Consider the following 13,353-nt stretch of genomic DNA (forward strand, 5'->3'; position numbering starts at 1 on the left):
AATGTAATAAGATAAGAAAAATAAATTTAAAAATGTTAAGTACTGGAAAGAAAGATACAAGTTACTATTAGCAGATAAAATGATAATTTAATGAGAAAACTCAAAGGAGTCAGCAGACAAATTTTTAGAACTAATAGAAGAGTTTAGCAAAGCTGTTGGATTCTAGATCAACACAGACATTTGAATATAGTAAGCATCAATACCATTGACAATACTTAGAGGACAAATCCAGTTTTGAGGGCAGAAGTTTATGCAATTTGAGGAGCCCTGTTTAAGAAAAATAAAACAAAATTACAGATTGAAAATTAGGTATAAAATAAATGTTTATTTAGAATAAGAAATCACAACTAATTATAACTTTAAAAATTGAACAGCACAATGGAGGTCACAAAAGCAACATGTTATTTTAAAATTTAATTATCCACTTGGCTTCCATACATCTAGTCACCTTTATATCCAGATGTCTGATTAGTCAGGACAGTGGGAGAAGGAATTCCATGAATTCTTGGAAGCCATTCTGATACTAGGACCCCTAACAATGACTTAACCATAAATGGAAGTGATTGTGACCACGTGAACAAATCCCAAATTAGATGTAGCTTCAGCTCAAATTCCCTTTAGCTGGACCCTCCCCTTCAAATACCTGTGATCACGCCAATACTGCTCAACAGTAAGGGAGACGTAGCAGAGGGGAGGTTGGAAGGGAAAAAGACAATAGACTTTACCAATTGTGACTGAAATACTCTGTGTCTGCAATTTTATAATCACATGGTCACATTTCTAGCCCTTCCCAGGATCCTGGAGATGACAGTAGATCAGTCTCTGATAATAGCAATGAAAAGCACAAAGGCCTTAGGGATTAACAACAAAGGCACGAGTCCACAAGGGGAAAAAACACTGAACTTTTAAAAACCATTAAACAAAAGTCCTAAATAAAAAGAAACACTATATCTGTGTTTGGAATGACTTAATCTTGGGAAGATGTCTGCCGCTAAGTCGCTTCAGTCGTGTCCGACTCTGTGCGACTCCATAGACGGCAGCCCACCAGGCTCCCCCGTCCTGGGATTCTCCAGGCAAGAACACTGGAGTGGGTTGCCATTTCCTCCTCCAATGCATGAAAGTGAAAAGTGAAAGTGAAGTCGCTCAGTCATGTCCGACTCCTAGCGACCCCATGGACTGCAGCCTACCAGGCTCCTCCCTCCATGGGATTTTCCAGGCAGGAGTACTAGAGTGTGGTGCCATTGCCTTCTCCTGAAGATGTCTATTAGCCCCAAATCAATTTCTACATTCAATTAAATTCCAGCAGGAGTTTTGGAGAATTAAACAAATTGATTGTAAAATTCTATAGAAGAATTGAGCCCCACAAATAATTAATCCAATTAAAAAAGAAGCAACAAAGAGCAACATTTGTTTTGCTGACAATCAAACTGATTACAATAAAAGCAAAATAATACAAACAGCGTGTTATTGGCATAGGAACAGACAAATAAACCAAAGGAATAGAGTAAGGGACAAGGAACAAGTCTAGACATATATAAACAAATTAAATAAGCAAAAACAAATCTAAATAAACAAAACTACAAGGCAACCCAGCAAGTGATAGAGGTAACATCACAAATTAGTGAGAATGATGAATTATTTAGCAACGAGGATTGGTGAAAAGTGGCTCCGTTTTTGGAAATAAAGTTAGATACCTACTGAACACTATATTTAAAAAATCTAAATGAAGAAAGACCTAAATGTAAAAAGTAAAAGTATAACCAGAAACAGATGAAAACTTGTTAAAAATAAATATGAACTTCAAAGTCAGCATTTTTGGAAAAGATTTTAAAGAGCCCAAGGTACAAAAAAAATGGATTTCATCCCATCAACTTTCAAGATTTCTGTTTTTTAAAAAACAGTATAAACAAAGTTAACAGAGAGGTAACAGAGTGGGAATAGATATTTTTAGAAGTTGAAAACTGACAAAGGTTTAGTATGCAGCTTATGCTACAGACCCATAAGAAAAACACAAGGATCTAATAGAAAAAAAAGAAAGAGGCTATAAATAAGCCACTCACAGTAGTGGCCCTTTGAAGAGCTAACAACTGTATTAAAAATTGCTTAATCTCTTTAACACAAACTAAGGAACCCTTTTACCTACCCTCTTCTGCTGGCAATAATGAGAAAATTGGAATCATATCAAATGCTAGTGAGCGAGTAGGAAAGATAAGCCCCCAGTCCTTGTTAGTGGGAAGAGTGAGTCGTGTGTGCTGCAGAGAAATCTTGCTGATGTAGTCCTGAGGGTCTGCACTCACTGCACTCAGGGTTGTGTGTACAACTTCAGTCTTGCCCCCAGGGAGACGTGCGAGAGGCAGTGCCAGTCTTGATGGTCAGATTTGAGCCTGCATGGTGTCCCTCACTGGGGATGGGTACTTAACACGTGGTGTTGTGTGAGATGCGTCGCCAGTGAGCAGCCAGATGTAATGGCTTGCATCTGAGTTTAGCAACTTGGGAAGATCTCTCAGGCAACTCAAAGGGAAGGAATGGAACAAACAGAAGAGATGGCCTGAAACACTTTATGTGGTTTCCAAAACACAGACAACACTATGTTTTTAAAGGGTACCCGTATGTCTAAATTAGCAAAACCCAGAAAGTTAGAACGGAAGGACCTTTTAGCTCCTCAGGTTTGAACAGGTAGACACGCAGCTAAACCAAAATGTAGCAGGTCTGTTACTTTTTACCCATAAACGCTTGTTATAGGGCTCCTTACCTCATTCCTGGGGTGGTGTTTGAGGAAGGGGTGAACAGACTGTTTTGCACAAGACTTGGCAGTAGGAGCAAGCTAAGTTTGATGGCTGCTTTAAAGGCCACATCAAGTGTGTCTTCATGTCAGAACAGATCCATCAGCATCATTTATGGATTTCCCTTGTGGTCCAGTGGTTAAGAATCTACCTGCCAGTACAGGGGACATAAGTTCGATCCCTAGTCTTGGAAGATCCCATGTGACACAGAGGAACTAAATCTATGGACCACAAATACCGAAGCCTGTGTGCTCTAGAGCCAGTGCTCTGAGACAGGAGAAACCGCTGCAGTGAGCAGTCCACTCACAACTACAGAAAGCCCTCACGAAGCAACAAAAGCCCAGCACAGCCAAAAATAAAAACATAAAATATATATATATATATATATATATATATATTTTTTTTTTTTTTAAAGAGATGTCACTTATCTCCCCAGAAATGTTAAAATTCCCTGTTGCCATGAGGGGTGGTTTTCTCCATGCTGCTCAACCGGGCCATTTTAAAATCAGTCTTTCCTGGGGATTTCTTTCGGGGGCAAGGCTCATGGTTTGAGGCCCCAGGTCTTATTAGCTTCCTCTTGGCCTCACCTTGATGCTGCTGCTGCCTCTCTATTTGTATTTAAAAGCAAAAGAGAAAAAAAAAAGTAAAATAAATAAGACCAGGAAAAAAACACTAAAGGATTACTTGATAAAACAGTAGAGATCAAAACAGTAAAAACATGTCTGCCTGGAACCATAAAAGGCCAAGTGAAGTCTTTTGTCTAAATTAAAAATTACACCATAAAGCAGTGAGTCTGAGGTTCAGGGAGTGAGGCTTCTGGAGGCTGCAGCCCAGAGTCAGGCACAGGGAGCACTCACTCCTGCTCACAGAGGTTCTGGTCCCTGAGCCAGGGCTGCGATGCCCCCACCCAAGGGGGCAGAACTGATAGAGAGTCTCTTCCGCTTGAGGTCTACACTTCTGGCCTTCAAGTCGCCCTCCCTGGCCTCTGCTTATTCTGTCCTCCTGGCCTTTGCCCTCCCTGCAGCCTCCTTCCCTTCTACTTTCCTCCTCACTGTGCCTGCCTGCCCAGCAGGGAGGGGAGGACTACCTGCAGTCCTGGTTCTGTCCCTTACTATACCCGCAAACGAAAGTGTTAGTCACTCAGTCATGTCTGACTCTTTGGCATCCCATGGACTATGCCTCTGTCCGTGGAACTCTCTAGGCAAGAATACTGGAGTGGGTTGGCATTCCCTTTTCCATGGGATCTTCCTGACCCAGGGATCAAACCTGGGTCTCCTGCATTGAAGGCAGATTCTTTACCGTCTGAGCCACCAGGGAAACCCAGCTACCCACAGGGCCTGGGCAAATAGTTGAGTCTCACATTCCTTATCCCTCAAAAGAGGAGAATCATAACACTGGCACGACCTCCCAGACATCCTTTGGGAACCTGCTACACCAAGGAAAGCTCAGGGGGTTTTCTGATGGAGGCTCAGCTCAGGACTCCCTCCCACATTAAGCCTTGTATATTTCCACTCTAACTTAGAAAGTGCACCCAGTTATCCTTTAACCAAGATCTGTTAACACCTAAGATATTCCCTCCATGCCTGAAAAAGGGTGGAGTTATTAGCTGGTGCTTAATGGATTTTGACTGATTGATTAAAAGGTCTTGCATTCTTGAATTGCTGCCTCTCCAACCAGACTGTGAACCTTCTGAAAGACAAACCTCTTCTTTCTTTCTGCCCCACTTCCATTTATTCTCTCAATCATCAAATACTTGAGCACCTACTCTGTTCCAAGTCCGGTTCTAGATACCAGTGAGATGCAGTTGTGCCTTCAGAAAGCCTGTATTCTGGGTAGTGGAGGAGGGAGAAGGCTGTTAAAACACAAGGAAACAAACAGCAAAAGCAACTGCAGACTTTTTTTTAAGTTTTGTCTGTTTGTTTTAAATTTTGGCTGCACTGAGTCCTCATTGCAGCAGGTGACTCTCTAGTTGTGGTGCCCGAGCTTAGTTGCCCTGATTATTGGGATCTTATTCCCTGATCAGGGATTGAACCTGCATCCCCTGCATTGGCAAGCAGATTCTTAACCACTAGACAACCCGGAAAGTCCCTGACTACAGATTCTGAGAAGTGTAGTGGACACAAAAACAGAGGGGCCACAAGCAAGGAAGGTTAGCTTGTGTAGGAGGAGCAGGGAGAAGGGAAGTGAAGTCTGAGAGGGAATCAGGAGTCATTCATAGGTAGGTCCCTGTGGGTCCAGAAGCAGACGTGGACTTTCTTTTAGGGTGATGGGAAACCACAGAGGAGTTTTAAGCAGGAGAGTGATGTGACCTACATTACAGTTTTGAAACGCTCTCAGGTATTGAAACAGATGTTAAACACACTGTGGGGATGGGCTCAGCCAGTTAGAACGTGGGCCCTTCCATAGCACAGAAAACCTGCCCAAAGATGATGGTGGAGGATGTTAACGCCAAAGATACTTCAACCAAGTACCACAGGCAAGCCTTGTTTGCATCAAGATTTGAAAAAATCAACTGTAGAAAATAATTGTTGAGGCAACTGGGGAAATTTGCACATAGACAGAATGCTTGATAATATTAAAGAACCATAGCTAATTTTGTTAAGTGTGTTAATGGTATTGCAATTAGGTTAAAGGAAGCAAAGTCCTTATCTGTTAGAGATACATATGGAAGTATTTACAGGTGAAATGAGATGATGTCTGAGATTTGCTTTAAAATACTTCAGAAAGCAAAATGTGTATGGGGGAAAGAAATAAGATGAATAAAATTTTCATAAAATTTGAAGCTGGGTAATGGTATATGGGTCATTTTTTTTTTAATACCAGCTTCTGAAATGTTCCATAATAAAAGCATTAAAAAAATATTTTAAAGTTCCCTGAGTGGCTGTGGTGTGGTGCATGGTGCCCACCAGGTGCAGCATTAGGGCACTGGTGCCCAGCAGGTGGGACTCTCTCCAAGAGCAGAGGGCAGGGGCCTGAAGATGACATACTTGGGGGCATTTCATGGGGTGATGGGGGAGGACTTCCCAGAGGACCATCTCTGATGCTCTGCTCACTGACCCAGGTGTGGGCTGGCCTGCCCCCCAGCAGAGGGCTTTGCCCGTGAGCTGTGGACTCAGAGCTGGGGCCAGCCCCACGGGCCAACTGCTTTCTGGTCCCTCGGGCAGAACTACTCAATTTTCTTTATCTGTAAAATGGGAATAGTGATAGTGCCTTTCCCATTGGGGTTGTTACAAGGATTAAATAAAATCGTTCGTGTAAAGCCACAGCTCAGCGCCAGGCCATGGTTACTGTTCACTTCCTGGAAGCCGTCGTGGACATGGGAGAGGCCAGGGTGAGCATGGCTGGATTCTGGAACCTTCTTTTGGGGATTAGTCTCCAGTATGGAGAAAGTTGAGGCTGAATAAGAGTATTGAAGTACATAAGCCATCATGTACTTACGCGCACCTCACCTCTGGCTTGCATTCACACACCTGTACACACACAGGCACTCCTCTGTGGGGTCTCCTCCTGGCATGGACTGAGCAGGTCCAGGCCTGACCTCCAGGAAGGCTGGGGATGGTCCTCCTGGAGGACCCAGAGTGGAGGTGAAGGGGGTGTTGCTCAGAGGAGCCTGGGTTGTGTGGCCCACAGGGAAGCTGGGCACCTGCAGCCCCAGGTGGGAGAATGCAGCTGGGATGAAGGTAGTGACATGGGGTAGGCAAGGGGTGGAGGAAGAAGGGTGGGAAGAAGTAGGCATGGGCTGTGGCCTGGGGCCCTGCAGGAGGGGCTAGAGAAAGGGCCTGGCTGAAAAGTCCATAAACACCAAGGAGATCGGCAAGGAAAGGCTTGCCACACCTACAAGCATCAGGGAAACAGGGCCTGTTTATGGTCCTGGAGCTGCTATCCTTGACCACCGAGGGCTGGTCGGCCTCATGGACCCCTTGCTGTCCTCCAGCTCCTCCTTGACTCCACGTGGCACCCAGTTCTCTCTTTGTGGTTGGGCCAGAGAAATGCAAGCCAGGAAGGCCTCCTGAGACCCTTCTTCTCCATCCTGGTTTTGATCTGAGAGCAATTTGGCCTCTGGGACCAAGGATGGAACCTTGGATCAGGAGAGACAGGCGCGTATGGTGCCTAGTGGGTTAGTCCCCGCCTGCCCCAGGGTCAGTTCTCAGCCGCAAACCATCACAGGATCCTATGCCAGAGAGACAGGGAAGTAGGGAGGGTCTGTGCTCACAGGATAGAGGAGTGAGGGTGAAGAGGGACCTGGGGCAGAAGAAGCTTCCAGAGCTCAGGTCTTGGGGAGGGGCAGGTCTGCAGAGAAAAGTTTAGGGTGCTCCCAGGAAGATAGGCAAGGAGGCAGGTCAGAGAGGACTGAGGCCTCCTCCCTTCGCCCTCCTTTCCCCCCATGGCAGACACAGAGACAGCAGGCCACTTCTTCAATTCTGTCTTTTAATCAAATCCTAAGTTGAGTGGCAGGAGGCAGAGGGGCCTCCCCGTTCTTCCTTCACTAACTCTATTCCAGAGAGCGACTGGGGAGTCTCGAATCCTGCTTGCATCACATTAACACCAATAAAACACCCCCACGGCTCCCACTCTCCAAATGTCAACATTTATTAGCTCCAGAGCCCAGTGCCAACTTCCCAGCAGCCTCCCTCCAAGCCCAGGCCTGGCAGGAGGAGAAGAGGGAGGGGGCGCCGTCTGGTGGCCAGCCCTTGGTTCCGTCCTGGGGAATCAGTTCTGGGGGAGTCTTGGGGGATCATTGCTGAGAGTGGGGTTCAGAGCCAGCAGAGTCTCAGGAATAGCACCCCAGCAGAGACTTGGGACACCTGTGTGGAGAAGGGCCTTCTCTTGCTTCTCCTAACCTAGAGGGTCTTGTGCCCTCTACCCACTCTGGGGAAAAACACTTTCCCTTGTAGCCCAGTCTACCCCTTCTCCCATTACTCTCCCCCACTCGCCCCCAACAACCTCCCGGAAAGAAGTCTCCCTGCTGAGGTCTGATGGCACCTTGGGCTTCCTCAGGCCACCCTTAGGGTCTGAGGCCCCTTTGACACAGACCAGATGATCAGATACAGAAGGTTAAGGGGTCAGCTGGGGAGCTTGGTATCAGGACAGGAAGTCAGATAAGCGCTCGCTTGTTTCCCCCTGTCCATTGCGCGTCCTCACCTCAGGGCACTCCTGAGAGCCTTTTTGTTCCAAGATGAGGAGCTGAGTCTCCTCATGTGGTGTCTGAGGAATCACCTCCCGTGCCTGTGGATTTTCCTTACGAGAAACCCCTCTAGCCTCGAGAAGACTCGGGACACCCCAAGGCAGTAGTGATCACAGGGGAGTCTAGGGCACAGCCCGCAAATAACCACCAGCTTTGCTCTAAGCTCCTTTCTCATCTGAAAAAAAATTCAGGCACATCAGGCATTCTGTTCCACAAAGCACGTCTCATTTGCTTTAAATTACTTATCAGTTAAATCACTTGATTTTCTCCTCTGGTTCTTTGAGTGCGTTCACATTCCAGGGAGCTGGCTGTTTGACCAAGTTCTCCATGTGCTCACAGGACTTTGAGGGGTTTTTGAACCCTGGTTTGGGAAGCAAGGCTTTGACTCCTCTGCATGCCTGTCTCACCATCTTGTGGTTCTCACAGACAGGAACACTTTTTATTTGGGGGGGTTCTTTTTTAAGGGGCTGTAACAGTTTCCTAGGATAGCTGTAACAAAGACCACATACTGCCTGGCTTAAAACAATGGAAACAAATTCTCTCACAGTCATAGAGTCCAGAGGTCTAGGTTCTAGGTTTTGGAGGTAAGGGGAACCCAGTCCTCCTTGGCCAGCTTGCCCCTGAGAAGTGGCTGGTGGGTGAACAGAGTGAGCTGAGGATGGCAGCATTAGTTCTCTGGGCTCAGGCCTGGGGGGTCCACAGGGTTTTGCTTATCTAAGCACCACTCTGAGGAACTGCCTTTTCCTGAAGGGGCTCCTCCCTGGGGTGGTGGCCTGGTCAGGTCCCTTCTGCTTGGGTCTCTTTGGTCTTGGTTAATAAAGATCTTGCTTCTTGGTTCATGGTGCTCTTTCCTTCCACAAGTGTGGAGCTGGTGGGAAGCAGCCACCCCGATATTGTCAGCTGCAGGGCACACTGCTGTGGGCACTTGCGGCTGCAGCACAAAGAACAGACCTGGCCCCTTCTCCAGCTCTCACCCCCATCCCGGCCACCCCAGAAAGGCAGATGGAGCCAGCTTCCAGGCTTCCTTTGAGACACTAGAAAGTACCACGCAACATGGCATGTACCAAGAAGAGGCTGGCTTCAGGGAAGCTTGAGTATCAGCTCTCTGGGGAGAGACCCGGGCATTTTACTTTCCCCTCACCCTGGGCAGGGGAGCTTCCCCAGTGGCCCAGTGGTAAAGAATCTGCTTGCCAACACAGGAGATGGGGGTTCTATCCCTAGGTTGGGAAGACCCCCTGGAAAAGGAAACAGCAACCCACTCCAGTATTCTTGTGGGAAATCCCATGGATAAAGGAGCCTGGTGGGTTACAGTCCAAGGGGTTGCAAAAGAGTTGAATACAACTTAGCGACTAAACAATAATACCCTGGGCTGGGGCCACCCTGCCCACAACATCCTCCTCATTTGAATGAGTGTTGTGCTGAGAACAACCCCTACTTCTGAGGCAGCAGCACCGCCAGGACTCAGGGCATCTCTTAAACCCCCCCGGGTGCTGCCGTCAGTCAGTTTACATCAGCCAGATGTCTTGCTTTCCAATCACTCCTCACCGTTGACCTAAACAGCAGCCCACAGCCTGATGATTCCCCATGCGCCAGACTCAGCTCAGAACGCCTCCTATTTAAAAAGAACCAACAAACAAACACATCTGGTGCATTCAATGGCCTAGAGCACACGCTTCTGAGAATCCACAAAGGCGGCAGGTATCTGTTATCTGAGGATGGGTTTGGCTCGTGGAAGTGGTGTGGTGGTATTCTGAGTCGAGGCTGGAGAATCAGGTAGCAGGGGATAGCTCTTTGAGTCAGAAATAAGGAGGCTCCAGAGGGGTTGGCAGGCTGCCCACTCTCATCTTCAGCTCTCAGCCCACTATTCTGTTACTACTGTATTTTGGTTGTCATGGCAGGTGTGGTCAGTCGGCACCTGGCCTGTATTGCTCTCTGTCCACTGTTTCTCTGCTATTGGAACCATTCCACTCCGCTTCCCCTGTGCTGGTGCATTCTGCTTGGTTTGCAGGGTCTCCAGCAGGACTGAGCCTCAATTGTCCCCAGCGGTAACCAGCTCAATTAAGACGGCTTGGGCCAGGCTTTCTCGTCCCTATTCCACTCTTCCTGGGCCCCAGCCTTACATCGTTCCCAGATCTCTTCCCAAAGAAGCCACCTGCCTGAAAGCTCGTGCATTTGGGGGACTCTGGGCTGACAGCTGCCCTGTTGGGTTTCTTGTGAGGTGTATGAGTGGAATATTTCAGTGGGCATGTGAATCCTGGGGCAGGTGGGGGTGGGCAGGAATAGAGTGAGATGTGTCCTCAGACATTGTCTTCTTGGCCATTTTTAACCTCTCCTTTCTTCTTCAAAAAACGAAAAACTGACTTTCGTGAAATATAACTCATACAACACACAACTCACCCATTTAAGGTGTGCAATTCAATGTCTAGGTATATTCACAGAGTTGTGCAACATTACCACGATCAATTTTAGAATATTTTCATCATTCTAAAAAGAAAGCTGGTGCCCATTAACAGTCAACTACCTATTTCTCCCTCAGACCTGACCCCGACCCAGGCAACCAAGAATCTACCTTCTGTTTCTATAGATTTGCCTAATTCTAAATATTTGCATTTAAGTGCAATCATACAATATGTATTTTTTGTGTCTGGCTTCTTTTACTCAGCATAATGTTTTCAAGTTTCATCTGTATTAGCATGTATCAGTAATTAACTTATTTTTCTGGCTGAATATTAATCCATTGTATGGATATACTCAGTTCAGTTCAGTTCAGTCGCTCAGTCCTGTCCGACTCTTTGCGACCCTGTGAATCACAGCGCGCCAGGCCTCCCTGTCCATCACCAGCTCCCGGAGTTCACTCAGACTCATGTCCATCGAGTCCGTGATGCCATCCAGCCATCTCATCCTTGGTCGTCTCCTTCTCCTCCTGCCCCCAATCCCTCCCAGCATCAGAGTCTTTTCCAGTGAGTCAACTCTTCGCATGAGGTGGCCAAAGTACTGGAGCTTCAGCTTTAGCATCATTCCTTCCAAAGAAATCCCAGGGTTGATCTCCTTCAGAATGGACTGGTTGGATCTCCTTGCAGTCCAAGGGACTCTCAAGAGTCTTCTCCAACACCACAGTTCAAAAGCATCAATTCTTCGGTGCTCTGCCTTCTTCACAGTCCAACTCTCACATCCACACATGACCACAGGAAAAACCATAGCCTTGACTAGATGGACCTTAGTCGGCAAAGTAATGTCTCTGATTTTCAATATGCTATCTAGGTTGGTCATAACCTTTCTTCCAAGGAGTAAGCGTCTTTTAATTTCCTGGTTGCAATCACCATCTGCAGTGATTTTGGAGCCCCAAAAAATAAAGTCTGACACTGTTTCCACTGTTTCCCCATCTATTTCCCATGAAGTGATGGGACCAGATGTCATGATCTTCGTTTTCTGAATGTTGAGCTTTAAGCCAACTTTTTCACTCTCCACTTTCACTTTCATCAAGAGGCTTTTTTGTTCCTCTTCACTTTCTGCCATAAAGGTGGTGTCATCTGCATATCTGAGGTTATTGATATTTCTCCAGGCAATCTTGATTCCAGCTTGTGTTTCTTCCAGTCCAGCGTTTCTCATGATGTACTCTGCATAGAAGTTAAATAAGCAGGGTGACAATATACAGCCTTGACGTCCTCCTTTTCCTATTTGGAGCCAGTCTGTTGTTCCACGTCCAGTTCTAACTGCTGCTTCCTGACCTGCGTACAGATTTCTCAAGAGGCAGATCAGGTGGTCTGGTATTCCCATCTCTTTCAGAATTTTCCATAGTTTATTGTGATCCACACAGTCAAAGGCTTTGGCATAGTCAATAAAGCAGAAATAGATGTTTTTCTGGAACTCTCTTGCTTTGTCCACGATCCAGCGGATGTTGGCAATTTGATCTCTGGTTCCTCTGCCTTTTCTAAAACCAGCTTGAACATCAGGAAGTTCACGGTTCACGTATTGCTGAAGCCTGGCTGCTATATTTTATTTATCCATTCATCAACTGATAGACATTTGGGTAGTTTCCATCTTTTGGCTATTACAAATATTTGTGTACAAGTTTTTGTGTGGATGTCTGTTTATATTTTGAGGGTATATACCTAGGATTAAAACAGCTAGGTCAGCTCTCTCTTTTATTTTTTAATTTCATTATTATATTAAAGATATAGTCCCATATTATTTCACAACATAAAAGGTACAGAAGGAGAATTTCAATTCTCTCCTCAGAGGCAATGAATATTTTCCACTTTAAGTGTATTTGGGGAGGATACTTCTAGCATATATAAACAACTATGAATATGTATTTTTCTCTTTTTTACACAAACAGTGGCATACAATACACACTGTTCAGCAGCTTCCTTTATTCATTTAACATTAAATCTGAGAGACTGTTCCGTATCGTTACCAGAAAAAAAAAACCTTTTCATTTTTTTTATATATGTATAGTATTCCCTTGGATAGTGGGAAATTATTTATGCAATTTAAATTATTTAATCAGTTCTGTATCAAAAGGCAGTAAGTTCTTCCCTAATCATTTGCTATTACAGACAATGCAGTGAAGAAGTTTGAACAAATATCATTTCCTTTATGTGTGAGCACATCCGCAGGAGGCATTTCTCATTTTTTCTTCTTCTTTTAAAAAAATATGTTTATTCAACTGCACCAGGTGAGATCTTTAACTGTGGCATGCGAACACTTAGTTGGAACATGTGGGATCTAGTTCCCTGACCAGGGATCGAACCTGGGCTCCCTGTATTGGGAGCGTGAAATCTTAGTCACTGGACCAACAAGGAAGTCTCTCCATTTCTAAGAGTGGGAGAACACACGCCAAATTGCTCTCCACTCCCAGTTTATAGCCCATCAGCAGTGTCAGAGCTTGTTTGCCCATTCTCACCAATTTGATGGCTGAAAAATGGTATCTCAATGTAATTTTCATTTGCAGTTTTCTTACTGTGTGAGTTAAAGCATCTTTAACTCCTTCTTTATGTAAAGTTTCTGCATCTTTTGCCTGTCTTTCTACTGGATATTGTCATTTTCATGATGATTTGTGGGTGCTTTTTACTTATCAGAGAAATTAGCTCTTTGTCTCTAATAGGAAAGCCTAAAGCTGTTTCTAGTGGTTAAGCCTGTTGCTTTTGGGTATTTTCTGAATAGGAATATCCAGTTTCTCTCCCTGAGACAGTATGATATCTCCTGCCTTCTTGACCAGGGGCAGTTGTGTGACGTGCTTTGGCCAATTACACGTGGACAGAAGCGTGTTTGTCACTTCTGGGCTGAAGCTCGAGTTGCCGGTGCTTTGTGTTTTCTCTTTCCTCCTGCCATGGCAATTGGCATCAGCAGACAATGGCTAGGCCTTCAGCTGGGGAGTGTAAA

This window comes from Oryx dammah, unplaced genomic scaffold, assembly GCF_014754425.2.
Source record: "Oryx dammah isolate SB20612 unplaced genomic scaffold, SCBI_Odam_1.1 HiC_scaffold_17, whole genome shotgun sequence".
Lineage (NCBI taxonomy): Eukaryota > Metazoa > Chordata > Mammalia > Artiodactyla > Bovidae > Oryx > Oryx dammah.